Source organism: Gopherus flavomarginatus, chromosome 9 (genome assembly GCF_025201925.1).
Source record: "Gopherus flavomarginatus isolate rGopFla2 chromosome 9, rGopFla2.mat.asm, whole genome shotgun sequence".
Classification (NCBI taxonomy): domain Eukaryota; kingdom Metazoa; phylum Chordata; order Testudines; family Testudinidae; genus Gopherus; species Gopherus flavomarginatus.
Window position 1 is genome coordinate 24,013,970 of NC_066625.1, and position 12,690 is coordinate 24,026,659.

The 12,690-nt window shown below is 46.2% G+C and overlaps 1 protein-coding gene across 1 annotated transcript in view; it reads left to right on the top strand.

Annotated features, from left to right (window-relative positions):
- Positions 1 to 12,690, top strand: part of EMP2 (epithelial membrane protein 2) — a 46,917-nt gene that overhangs the window by 17,465 nt on the left and 16,762 nt on the right. The gene's annotated exons all lie outside the window — the stretch shown is intronic.

Consider the following 12,690-nt stretch of genomic DNA (forward strand, 5'->3'; position numbering starts at 1 on the left):
TTTTGAACATCTCTTTAAAATCCTAGTTTTCCTGTTCAACATAGTGTTAATTTTGGGGATCTACAAAATAGCAACGTAACGGGGTGCACTCACCTCATGCAAGCAGCCCCAGGTTGAGTGTGTATGCCTACAGTTTTTTCCTCTGTTTCCTCCACTAATAGTGCTCCTGTCAGCTTCTGCTCTTCAGGCAGGTCTTTGGTGACTCAACCCTCTGGGCAAGTCACACACAGTCCATGTGTGAAACTAAATAAACTCCTTCCAGGGCACACAGTCCAACTGGGCCCATCTCAATGCCCTCAGTAATGTGCTATAGACCTCCCCAGTCCCAGTCCTTCAACAGTTCCACAGGGCCCATCACGCATCCCGCAGTTGGGGTCTCGCGAGCTTGAGAAGATTCCTGCTCAGGAGTGGAGCAGTGCCCCTAGGACTTTCTCCCTGGAGACTGTTTGCCTTCACTTGACTTCCCTTGAGTCCTCAGTGACCCCAGCTCTCCAGCTGAGGCAGTCTTTAACTCAGTTCATGAACCCCCATCCCTCCAGCTGAGAGAGTCTCAGTTCAGCCCCCTTCTCTGGGTCTGTTTCAATCCCCATTTTCAGATCTTAGCCACTTCTCCAGTTGCTGTTGGGGAGACCCAGGCCCACCTACTACTCCAGTCCCCAATCCAGGGACCCTCTAAGTAGCAGCCACATCCCTTGAGGTAACATTTCCCTGGGCCATTTCCCCATGACCCTGATCTTTCTAGAGTCCCAGCAGCCAGGAGAACTTTCCTTGATCCCCTGGTCCCTGCCAGCCAACAGAACTCAGATTGGTCCTGCAGCTCCTTTTATACAAGCTTGCTGGGCCCTGATTGGCTGCTTCTCTGCAGCCTCTTTCTGGTTGGTCTTGGAGGACTCCCCTCTATTGCCCTTTCCTGGGATGGGTGTGGTAGGACAGAGGCCTCCAGCAGGGGGCCTCTGGGCCTAATACACCCCATCACGAGCAGAATCTAGTTAATTTGTTCCACCATACAATGCCACTAAGTTGCTTGTTATCACAGTATTCCATTTTGAAATAGCAAGGAGAGAGCCAACATTGAATACAGTGCCAAATGCCAGGCTGTAGCTTGGTAAGCTACAATGATAGGGGTTGATCTGTTGCTGAAAGATCTGGGTACAACTGTGAACCTGAAGAGAACTTTTAGAAAAGTGTTGGTAGTGGTTGACAAGACAAAGTGGACAACTATGATACAAAAAAACCTGGATAGGTTACTGTACTATCTGGACAAGTAAACAGTTAAGATAGAATAGTGTCTGAATATTGATGAATGGAAGTCGTCTTATCTGAACTCTTCCTAGTGTTTAAGAACTACACAACTAAATCACTCGAGACAAAATTCAGTGATGAATGAGCTGGCTTCCCCTGAGCTTTAAGTGGCTTCTGGAAGGAAACTGGTCATTGTTTATGTAAATGATAAAAATTTAAGGTGGCATGTTACATGCCACGGGGTTTGAAGGATAGCAAAGCAGAAGTAGCTGCTTATAGGAGGGTGTAAGATAAAGAGCATGTAGCCTGTTTTCTCAACCTTTTTTGTCACCTTTGAATTTCAAACCAACATGTTTTGCTAAGAGTTAGTCTGTCTCAGACATACATTAGGTAAATAGACATGTATCTGTGAAAGGGATGGAGAAGGATGAGTTATGACAGAAGCAATATAGGCTGAGGCCTGGTCTATACTACAAAGTTAGGTCTCACAAGCTGCCCTCCATACACCTCATTGTTCATGTGTCTGTGCTTAAATTTGTCTCCTACTGACATAAACACCCTGTTATGGAGATGCAGCAGCACTGAGCTGTGGTCGATGTACTGAGGTTGATGCAGCATGAGTGTAGATGCTGCATTACCTATATTGATCCTAACAGTCCACTAGCAGCTGTCCCATAATGCCTGCACTGACAGCTCTCATCACACTGTGACCCTGGCCAGTGGAGTTCACAGGAGACCAGATGTCCCCTCCCTCTCTGCCCCATTTTAAGCCCTGCAACTTTTAAAATGCCTTTTCCTGATTGCTCAGCTTGGCGAGCACATGCAGCAGCTCTTCATTGATGTGTGCAGCTGACCATGCCAGCTATATGCTCCAGACGCATTCTGGTTTGGAGTAGACAAGAGATATTGGATCCTGTGGGGAGAAGAGGCTGTGTTGGCACAGCTACAGACCAGTTATAGAAATATGGACATCTACCGGCAAATTGCACAGGGGATGCAGAAGGTATGTGACAGGAATCAGCAGCAATGGCACATGACAGCAAAGGAATGACAATGGGCATATCAGAAGACTGGGGAAGTCAATCCAGTGCTTTACAAAGAGCTGCATGCCGTACTTGGCAGAAACTCCTCTACCTCCCTGCAGACCACTGTGGATACCTCCGAGGATCCAATCACAGGCCTCTGACATGAACAGTAAGGTGGTGGTGGGTGACTTGCAGCCATGGGCTCCAGCTACGCCGTGTGCCAGGACCTGTTTGAGACACCACCACAGTCCAGTCACTCCCGGGGAACAATTCTCAGGTAAGTGGGTAAATGTATTTCCCACTACAGTTATGGCTCCCCTAATGTAGCAGGACCCAGTTATTGACCTTTCATTAATTTACTCGTACTAGAAAAGGTAGCAGTACAAGGAGAAGTAGCGTTATCTGCTTTTCATTCCCCATAGAGTTAGGCAGGGGTGGGGAATGCAGACCATTTTGTTTATATACTTAAGCATGTCCCTGGAATCCTCCTGAGAGATATTGACACTTTGATGAGGGTACTCTGCAATCCTCTCGGGTAGGTTTCTAGGGGTGGCAGCCTTATTTCTTCCTCCCCTGTAGGACACTTTCCCAAACCAGTCACAGTACACAGGCTAGCAGCATACAGGCCCAGGTGGCTTTAAGATGACAGCAGTAGCTGTGCTCTCTCCATCTGTGTCACCTTGAGGAAATATCAGCTAAAATCACCACTGCCTGTGGGAAATGGTGCCAGTATTCAGTGTCATTGCCCTAAACTTAGTTTCATGCAATTGAGCAATTCCTTCCTCATTTCCCTCACCCTTGGCAGGCCATATTCACCCTGCCTCGTGTTGTGAGTAGTGCCGTATTCAAGCACTTCAAAGCAGAAGTGTCAATGAGCATGTCTTGTTTAAAGCTTTAGGGGAGCATGGAAGGAGTCCTAAATCTTAACTTTCACTTTCTGTTGTGACTATACTGACAATGGTACCTCTGTGTGTTTTATCTGTAGCTGCTGTGACTGCAGCCTTGAGGGTTTCCAGATGAGGAGAAAGAAGAGGACTCTGGATGACATGTTCAAAGAGATCCTATTAGTCAGTGCCACATCAGACTGTGCAAAGGGCCTGGGGGTTGAATATTGCAGACAGCTTGGAGAAGGAAAGAGTGGATGCCCAGCAGGAAAGGAGACAGAGATGGACCAGGATATGATGGGGCTTCTTTGGCAGCTAACATGTATGCTGCAGACTCTTGTGGACCTATGGGTTGAACAATCAGTCACGGGCTCGTCTCTCTTTGCGGTTCATGGAGAACTTCATTACAGCACCTTCCTGCTTCCTCAATATCCCATGTGGCTTCAGGGGCTGCACCCCTACCCACACCAAGGGACATTAAGGACAGCCACAGCTTCACATTGGCTTTCACAGCTCAGCCTTACTTGCTGTATGTGTAGGTAAAATGGACATGCATGTTCTTTCCCCTTGTTAAGTTCTGTTTCATTAATTTATTAAATTGTTAATGTACTTGCTTTTAAATTGCACAGATTTTTCTTTGCATTGGTTGTGTTACTCAAAAGTCTATTCTTTGGAAAATAATTTATCTTGATTAGTTCACAACATATGTTACAGAATGCCTAGTGGTACTGAACACACTTATTCGTCACCGCACAGTGTGACAACTCATAGGATCAGTGACAAAACAGTAGAATAATCCTAAATATATGTCAATGGACCTATTAATCTTGTGGCACTTGCTACAGTTGTGCATCTATTGGTGTACATCACGTGAATCCTAATTTTGCCCAAAATAGCTGGGCCAGGAAGAGCACAGTACACCACAAGGCATTACTGTAGCTCCCTGAACAGGGGGCCTACCACTTTTAAAAGTGGGAAGGTTATGCCCTCCCAGTTTTTTTGGCCATGAGAGTGAGCGATGGAAGGGAGCAGAGAGGAGCGAGCAGAGGGTGGGACTTGTGGGGAAGGGGCAGTGTGAGGGGGCAGGGCCTCATGGGAAGGGGCCTGCCCCCACCCCCACATTTAGGGAGCTTCTGCCACTCTTGTTTCATGCTATGTCTCACAGCAATCTGCCCGCCAGGAAACCATCATATTCCCACTGATTCAGTTCTTCCAGCTCTGCAAATTCCGGAGGATTTTGCACTCTGTGCTTGCAACGCTTACGACAATAGTGCGGAGCTGTGCGGGCTCCATGCTGCTGTCAAGATGGCAAACAGTGAGGAGGACCATGTGGGCTCATGGGATTTTTAAAAGAAAGTGTGAAAATTATGGGATGGAGGCAGTTGCATGCTGGGAAATTGACCCCTTCCTCCCAATCACCCCGAACAACTTGTTTCTGTCCTACAATGCATTGCCAAAAGACAGTGTTTGGATGATGGTGGGTTGTGCACTAGAATACCTAACCATGGTGTTCTGCACTGTACATGTAGGCCTGTGGTGCCAGTATGATTCAGAAACGTGGGCCCGGCTCCACGAATGTTTGGGCTTATGTTTTCAGAGCTGTCCTGTCTGAACATAGGATGGACCAGGGCAACTGTCCCAGCCCTGCGTTTTGTGGGGCCCCATGCTTCGGGGGATGTGGGATCCAGAGAAGCCTGCAGAGTTAGCAGGGGACCTGGTGCTAGCAGCAGCGAGCAACCCAGCCTGTTCCTGCTCTGCTCTGGCCCTTCTCCCTGAGCAATGCCAGGAGCCATCAGGGTGGGCTGAGGCTGGGTCACTTACTGCTGCCAGCACCAGGCCCCTTGCTAACTCTCCAGGCTGCCCTGGACCCCATGTCTCCCTGAAGTGTAGGCCTCCCCAAAGCATGGGGCCCAGGGCGGTTGCCCCAGTCCATCCTATGGACAAGACATTTCTGCTTGGACCCATTCTGGGCACCACCAAAAATTTTTACAAACCTGGTGCTCATGAGCACACTTGGTGAATATGTGCAGTACTAATGCAAGAAACCAAGTGTGCACATGCACAATGATATGCCAAGTGCAGCAGCTTCACGCTGATATTACTTGTGACTACAAAAATTTGAAGCGTAGCATGGATTTCTGACTCAGGCCACGGCAACACAAAGCTTGGAGTGGTAAAAGCTTGTAATGTTAAGCACAACTTGGCAACTCCATGCGAAATCACCATTCTGACCTAAGCACTTTTATCAGGTAAGTTATGTCCAGAGGGGTTTGGATAGCCAAGGCATGGCTTACTGCAACAAAGTTCCTTGGAGAAAAGTGGTTCATCCAGTGTTCTGCACCGGCCATTTTCATACAAATCTGTCTTTCCCAACCAGTTGCCAGATTTGCCTTCTAACTCTCCACAGTACAATGCTGTTATAGAAAGCTAGGGGGAAATCACTTTCCTACCTCTGGCCAGCCCTTCTGCTCCGCACTTGGGGAATACATATGCCTCTTTCTCCAGAGGAGGGATTTTAACTCCCTTCCTGCCAACTTGTGGACTGGTTCCCCCCCTTCACATAATAGAATAAGTACAGGGCCACGTGAATGGAGGGAGAAGAGATTAGTCAAATGATACCAAAAAAAAAAAAACGTACACAATTTTTACACCTACTGTCTCCTTCCCTACCCCCACAAAATGCTATATAGTAAAGATCACCACCACCATACAAGAGGTAACAATTTTTACAAAGGCACCACTGCTGTTGTAGCATATTGGAATTTGGTGTGGCTACAGATGCACAGCTGAAATCTATTCATTATTACTTCTGTCACAGGGCACACTATTCACAATGCCTCCTGCTGGTCACTCTGGGGATTAGCTCATTCAGTCAACACCCTGTTCCGTGGTTTGCATGCCACCACTCCAACTCTCTCAGCCTGCAGCATCCTTTCCGTGACTCAGCCCTCTGGATAGGTCACTCAAAGTTCCCCCTTTCAAGGTATAGTTCCTCAACAGTCCTAGTCAGTCTTCCCATTCACTACTTCGGTGCCACTCCTCCAGTGGCTATAGGGGAATCTAGGCCCACCCTCTTCTCCAGGTTCCAGCCCAGGGACCCTTAGCTCAGCAGTCCAGCCTTTTTCTCTTTAGCCTCACTGCTCTTTCCCTAGGCTACTTCCTATCCCTGGTACCCAAAACCTCCTTCCTCTCCCCAGGAAGTAACTGCAGCCAAACACTCCTCCCCTACTCCTAGGAGTGTATATGCTTTCCCAGCAACCCTCACTGCTTCTAAATTCCTGTCTTTATATTTCCTGCCCAGCTCATTCCTCCACAGCTGGGATCCCTTATTCACTCAGGGGTTTATGTGCCCACCTGATTTCCCTCAGCTGTGGCCTGTCAGGTTAATTAGCCTCCTTCTTGGCCCTCATTAACCGTAGCAGTGAGTGTGTGTGTGTGGCAACACCCCATCACATACCCTCCCCCTCAAGACTGCCACCCAGGGACAGGGGTGCTGAAACAATTTTTTATATTAGGGGTGCAGATGATAGAAACCATGGATTTGGTATTTGTTATTGCTACTTCAAGCCAGGGGGTGCAATAGCACCCCTACTTCCAGCACCCCTGTCCATGCAGGGGAGGGAACAGGTACATCCTCCCCTGGAGCTGTTGCAGCTGGGCCTGCAAGTCATCCCCCTCATGCTCCAGGTCTCCCACAATGAGGAGCAACTTGTCATTGTCCTCAATGGAGTCTCGGACCTTCTGCCTCTAGAATTCCACATAATCTTATGCAACTTGCAAGGCCAGCCTGGTAACTTTCAGCTTCTCCTGTAGCCATAGCCCTTGCTCTAGAAACTCTCCTGACACCCCTTCTCCCTGGGTCTGAGTTCCCAGCTCGCCTCCCTTAGCCTCTGAACTGGTCCCCACATCCATTTAGCTTGGCCTCTAAGAGACTCTTCTTTGTCTCCAATCTCTCTTTTCTCTTCTCCCTTTCAGGCTTCTCCACTACTTTAATGTACCCTGCTCTGGGTATCTGGCTCTTCTTGTTGGTCCTTTTTTTATTTTTTTTTGACCCCTTGCCCCTCACATTTTTCTCATCCCCCATCCTTCCCTGGGCTACAGTTCTGTTTGTGAGGGCACTGCCTCTTCACTTGTCCTGGCTCCCCACAGGTGAAACAAGCATCCTACCTTCCTGTTCTTTTCACAGGTCGATCATCTTGGGGTTTTCCTGCTCTTTTTCCCTTGGGGCTAGACTTCTCTTCTCAACAGGGGCACTTTCTCTTAAAGCGTCCTTTCTGTCCACAGATGTAACTCTACTCTGCTCAGGTTTCTGGCCTCCTGCCCCTGGGACCTCACTTCTTGGCCCAGCCTCTCTATTCCCAGCTCACTGGCTGGAGGATCTTGAGCAAACAACATTGCTCTTCAGCTAACTCCCTCATGTATTCCTCCAGGTATTTCTATGCCTCCCACTGTTGCTAGTGGTTCTCCAGGATCTGCCTCTTTAGGTACTAGTTTCCCATTGGTTGCTCATCAACCCCCTTCCGTGGGGACAGCCACTCTAAAGTCCAGCTGGGGTGGGTATCCCTGCTTTCGGCCAAAAAAAAAAAAAAAAAAAAAAAGACCTCCACACACGGTGGCTCCATTGTCTCTTTACCCCTTGCCTTTTCCATTCCCTTTGTATCAGGGTGGCTATCTTAAACAGTTTCTCAGTCTCTCACACCTCCCCTTATATCAGGGGCAATTGTCTGCATAATCTTTCACACTCCTTGGGTCAGGAGTGACCATCATACCCATATTGTCATGGGGTTTATCGCTCACTGCTTGTGGGTCCTCTTGCTGGGGATTACTCATTCAGTCAACATCCTCTTCCATAGTTTGCATGCCCTCACTCCAACTCTCCCACTGGCCTGCAGCCCCTCTCTCTGTCACTTAGCCCTCTGGCTAGGTTACTCAAAGTTCCCCCCTTCCAGGGTATAGTTCCTCAGTTGTCCTAGGCAGTTGCAATCTGTCAGGTTAATTAGCCTCCTTATTGGTCCTCATCAACCTTAGCAGCTGTGTGTGTGTATGGGGGGCAGGAACAGGACACCCCATCACAACTTCCCATTTTAAAAAACCTACACAAAGTCTGAAGAGGAGGAAAGACTGAAAAACACTGCTTCAGAATCAAACTTCCTCTTCGTTGACTGGAACATAATTGGAGCTGCTCCTGAGAAAGTCTGGCCTCTGAGAGTATGACTATGTGCTGTTAAACATTCATGACTGACCTGTATCACCTGATTCAGGCATGTGGGGCTCAAACTGGGGGGCTATATAACTGCAGTGTAGACATCTAGGCTTCAGCTGGAGCCCAAGCTCTAGAACCTTTAAGAGACATCTACACTGCAGTTGAGTCAGCTGATATGGGCCAGCTGTGGGTATGTCTACACTGCAGTGTAAGCCCAAGGTTCAAACTTAGGTTCAAGTCTAACCCCCCATTCCTTCTACACACAAAGCACATTAATCCAGGATCCCTCAGGGGTGGAGGGTCCAAGCCTGAGTGAAGCTGGGACCCAGAGTTCAAGCTCTATTGCTTTACAGTGTAGAAACAGCCCTGTGGGACTTGTTCTCTGGGTATCTACCAAAAGTATTCCACAATATCATGAGCCAATTTTCTTTGTCCACTAGACAATTAAGTTTGATGGACAGTCAAGTTTTTCCACACTGCCCCACATATAAAAGGCTGGAGCAGCCACATTTTGGGAGGATGCGAGGAAGTCTGGGCTATGAGTGGTTGGACTTGGGCTCATATAAAGCAATATGGACCCTGGAGCCACAGCTTGGGACCCTGAGTTCAACTATTCCTAGCCTGGGGTTACAAATTAGGTTAACAAATCCAGGGTCTGCTAACTTGAATGCTGCTAACTCTGGGCTTACATTGCAGTGTAGACATACCCTGAGGATGTTTTCGAGATGAGTGTTGTGCCTCTTGCCTTTGAGTGAAGAGAAATGGGAAAAGCTGTTCATTTTTCTCTGTGCTGATGGGAGAAGTGCACAAAGCTGAGGGGATCTTTTCCTCAAAGGTGAGGAGAGCTCCTCTGCATTTGTTTGAGCTGAGGTGCATCTCCAGGAAAAGTATCTGAGGACAGGCCACCTTAGGGGTGTGTATGAACCATGTTGGACTTCACTGGGCAGAGGGAAGGGCTGAGCAGAGAAAGCTAGCTTAAAAGGCACAAACCCTGGAGAAGGCCCCTAGTGAATCCTGTCTTCTATTCTCTGTCCATAGGTCCTATCCCTTCCTGACCCTCACTATTTTCCTCTATTCCCCACTGCCTCGGAACTTCTCTCAGTGAAGGTCCAATCCTTCCTTTTTCCCTAGCTCAGCCAGGGAAGGGGAGCTGAATCTGCCTACTGCTATGAGAGGGAGGCTGCCTACAGAGAAGGTAGGAAGGAAAAATACCTCACTCATCATCCCAGTGCTGTAGAATGAGACATTATCCAGGCTAAACTACCTGTTTGCAGTGTTGATGGAGAGCTCAGCGTAGCTCTAAAGCTTGTCTGTCACAGCAATAGAAGTTGAGTCAATAAAAGATATTACCTCACCCAACTTGTCTCCAGTTAAGGTAGCACAGTTGGCTAGAGGAAGAGGGAGTTACATCTTCTTCCTGCCTCTTGAGTGATGTATGAGAGAGCAGTGACCTGCTGCTTGGGGTGTTCCCTGTGCTGTAGGCTGGCCTCAGAAGGGAAACCAGCTGCCTGCTTCTGCCAGTGCCCATGTTCTATTGCACTTAGGTAGAACATACATCCTGACTGCTTCTGTTACTTTGAGGGCAGGGATATCTCTGGTCTTCTCAGCCTTGAGACAAAGGGGAGTGAGCGGTTCCTAGTAATGTCTGGGCCACACAGACCTCTTAATTCTCTTCCTGGGTTTCTGCCCTGCTAAAACATGGTGGGGTGGCAGGTTTATTCCCACTGCTGCTTCTGTATTGGGCTAGCACTTGAGGCATCTCCCTCTCTTCTCCAATAACCTAAAGGGCCAGTCTCCTTGGTTTGCAGCAATGCATTCTGGGGCATTCTTGAAGGAGGAAGTTGAGGAAGGGTTGTTTTTTTTTCAAACCTTAAAAAGGCAGGCAGCCTTATATTGAAACACAGATGTCCAAGCTGAGTCAATCATGCCTCAGTATGCTTCATTATGAAGGGCATGTTAGTCCAGAAATCATTTGTATTCAACCCAAACTTGACCCTGGCACATTCTTAACCAATCACTCCTGCAATTCAGAATCATAAAACTGAAGATCTAGAAAGCTAATTGCACTAAAGACTTCAAGCATTCTGCAAGAGGGAAAATAAATTCCCCTCATTGTAGGCCTTTGTCATGCATGGCATCCCATCCCAAATTTGGGCCTTATTAGCCTGGAGGTATGATCTCAGTTAATGAAGCTGTAGACTTCCTGGTGCCCCTTTACCATTTCAAACCTAGAGAAAGCTCTTTAGTACAGCTCTGATTTCAGACTTTCTTGGCTGGCTTCCAAACAGCAAATTGGGAGATTTGAATCTATGTTAATTACTTGAATTTAGATAGAAGTTCTGATGTAATAAAAATGTAATTTATAAAGTAGGTTAAGCTTGTCACTGCTGAAGAAGCTGCATTTTTCATTGACTTCTGTGTTTAATTGGATAGTTGACAACAGGTATTGGCTTTTGCATGTTATCTTCTAGCTGCCACATGGAGAGGTCACCCTGCTTGGCCATTGCTAAATTCTTAGTGCACCCAGGTGCTCAACTGGACAGCTGTACTCTCCTATCAATTCAATGTACCACACCTGCAGTGTTTTTAAATGTCTGATTCTTTGAGCCCTGGGTCTTGTAAACATCTGTGTGACCAGGCTGAATAATTTGACAGGGGACTAAAATCATTAGTAGTTTCATTAATTGCATCATAAGGGAGCTGTTAGCCAGTGGATAGAGCACAAAGCTTAGATTCTACTGGGTTGCTAATCTACATGTGGTGATTTTTCTTCAAGCTCTGGCTCCTGGATTTAAATTATTAGGAGATTCCAAGCCAAATTTCATTGGTATAAAATCATTTTTTGTTAAAGGTTTGTTTATTTATTTATTTAGTTTTGAAGACCTGATTGGAGTGTTTTGAAAGCTTAAGGTTAGCAATACTGACTTAATACACAATGTCTAGTTCCTCATGACCCATTCTGTGAAATAAGGAGGAGGTTTATAACTTTCGAAAGTGCTTAAATCTATAGTTGAAAATCAGTAAATCAAAACTCAACTTGGTTAAGACTTTTTTTTTCCTAGGCTAGTAAAACTTGATTTTCCAAGGCTGATTTTGATGTGATCAAATCTGGTTAGTCTGTGTAAGTTTGTACAGCAGGATAGGAGATATGAATTGAACTCAAAATTGCATCATACTGCTTTTTATACTGTGATACAATTTGCTTCTCTTCTGGTGTGGCAACCGACCTGTTGATACCTGATTAAGTTCTTATATGGGCACAATTTGTCCAGCAAATGAAATCTTAAGCTAGGGAGGGAGTGTGCTCTCCGTTCAGAATGGAGCTTAGTGGTATGGATGGTTTCAAACTACCTTTAATAAAAAACACAAGATTTATACTCTTCATTCACAGAAGAGGCTGGATGATATTAAGAGGAACAAACATGACTAGTGGCTTCAGTCATATAATAGCATAGATTTGTTGGTGAAAATTAGCACACTCAAGGCTAGATGTGGAAAAGGCAAAGTTTAACCATGAGTAATTAGACAGGCAAAAGCAGTAGAGTAGTTCCCTTTAACTTAGAATCCAGATTTAACTTTGCAATATTCCAGTTGGATTATACCAGCTATATATGAAAAAGACTATATGATCAGTCTTCCTTTTCTCAAAGAAAAAAAAAAAACTTGGTAAATGGGTTCATGCATCTTATGATACTCCATAGTAGACTCAGCCCATTAGTCTGGAATGTCTAGTTTTCATATAGTATGTCTATATGCTGTTAGCTTTTTGTTAAACTTTTGCAGAGTAGTTGTATTTTGGAAGAGGGGAATGCCAGTAGGTCCATTGCTCTTTAAAAATGCTGTCAAAGTAGTCTTCTGTTTAGTTAAACTCACTGTCTGCATTGCTGAGTGTACATGTAGTTCACGAGCCTAGCAGATAAGGCTGGGGTTGAGACATGCAGCAACTTGATTGTGGTAAGTTTGTAAATATATACTAACCATTAAATTGCCTGTTATGTGAATCTGGGCATCTGAAAAAACCCTCCATAGTAAAGGAAATGGAGAAATATCCATAAACATCTTAATTTCAATCATGCATATCTGTACTCTCATAATGGTATATCCAATAGCCTTGTACTAAAATATAAAGAGCATGAAACAGAAGAATACACAACTGGACACTGGCAAGCATTCTTAAATAGTAAGAGGAAAAAGGTAAAGGAGAGCAGGCAATAACACAAGTTTAAATATGTTAAAGACAATACTTCCCCCCCCCCCGTGTTTGGTGACTACCCATACCTCTTTCTTAGTGGTCCCTTTCTGATTGCTCTTGACATCAAGGGGGGGGGGGGGGGGG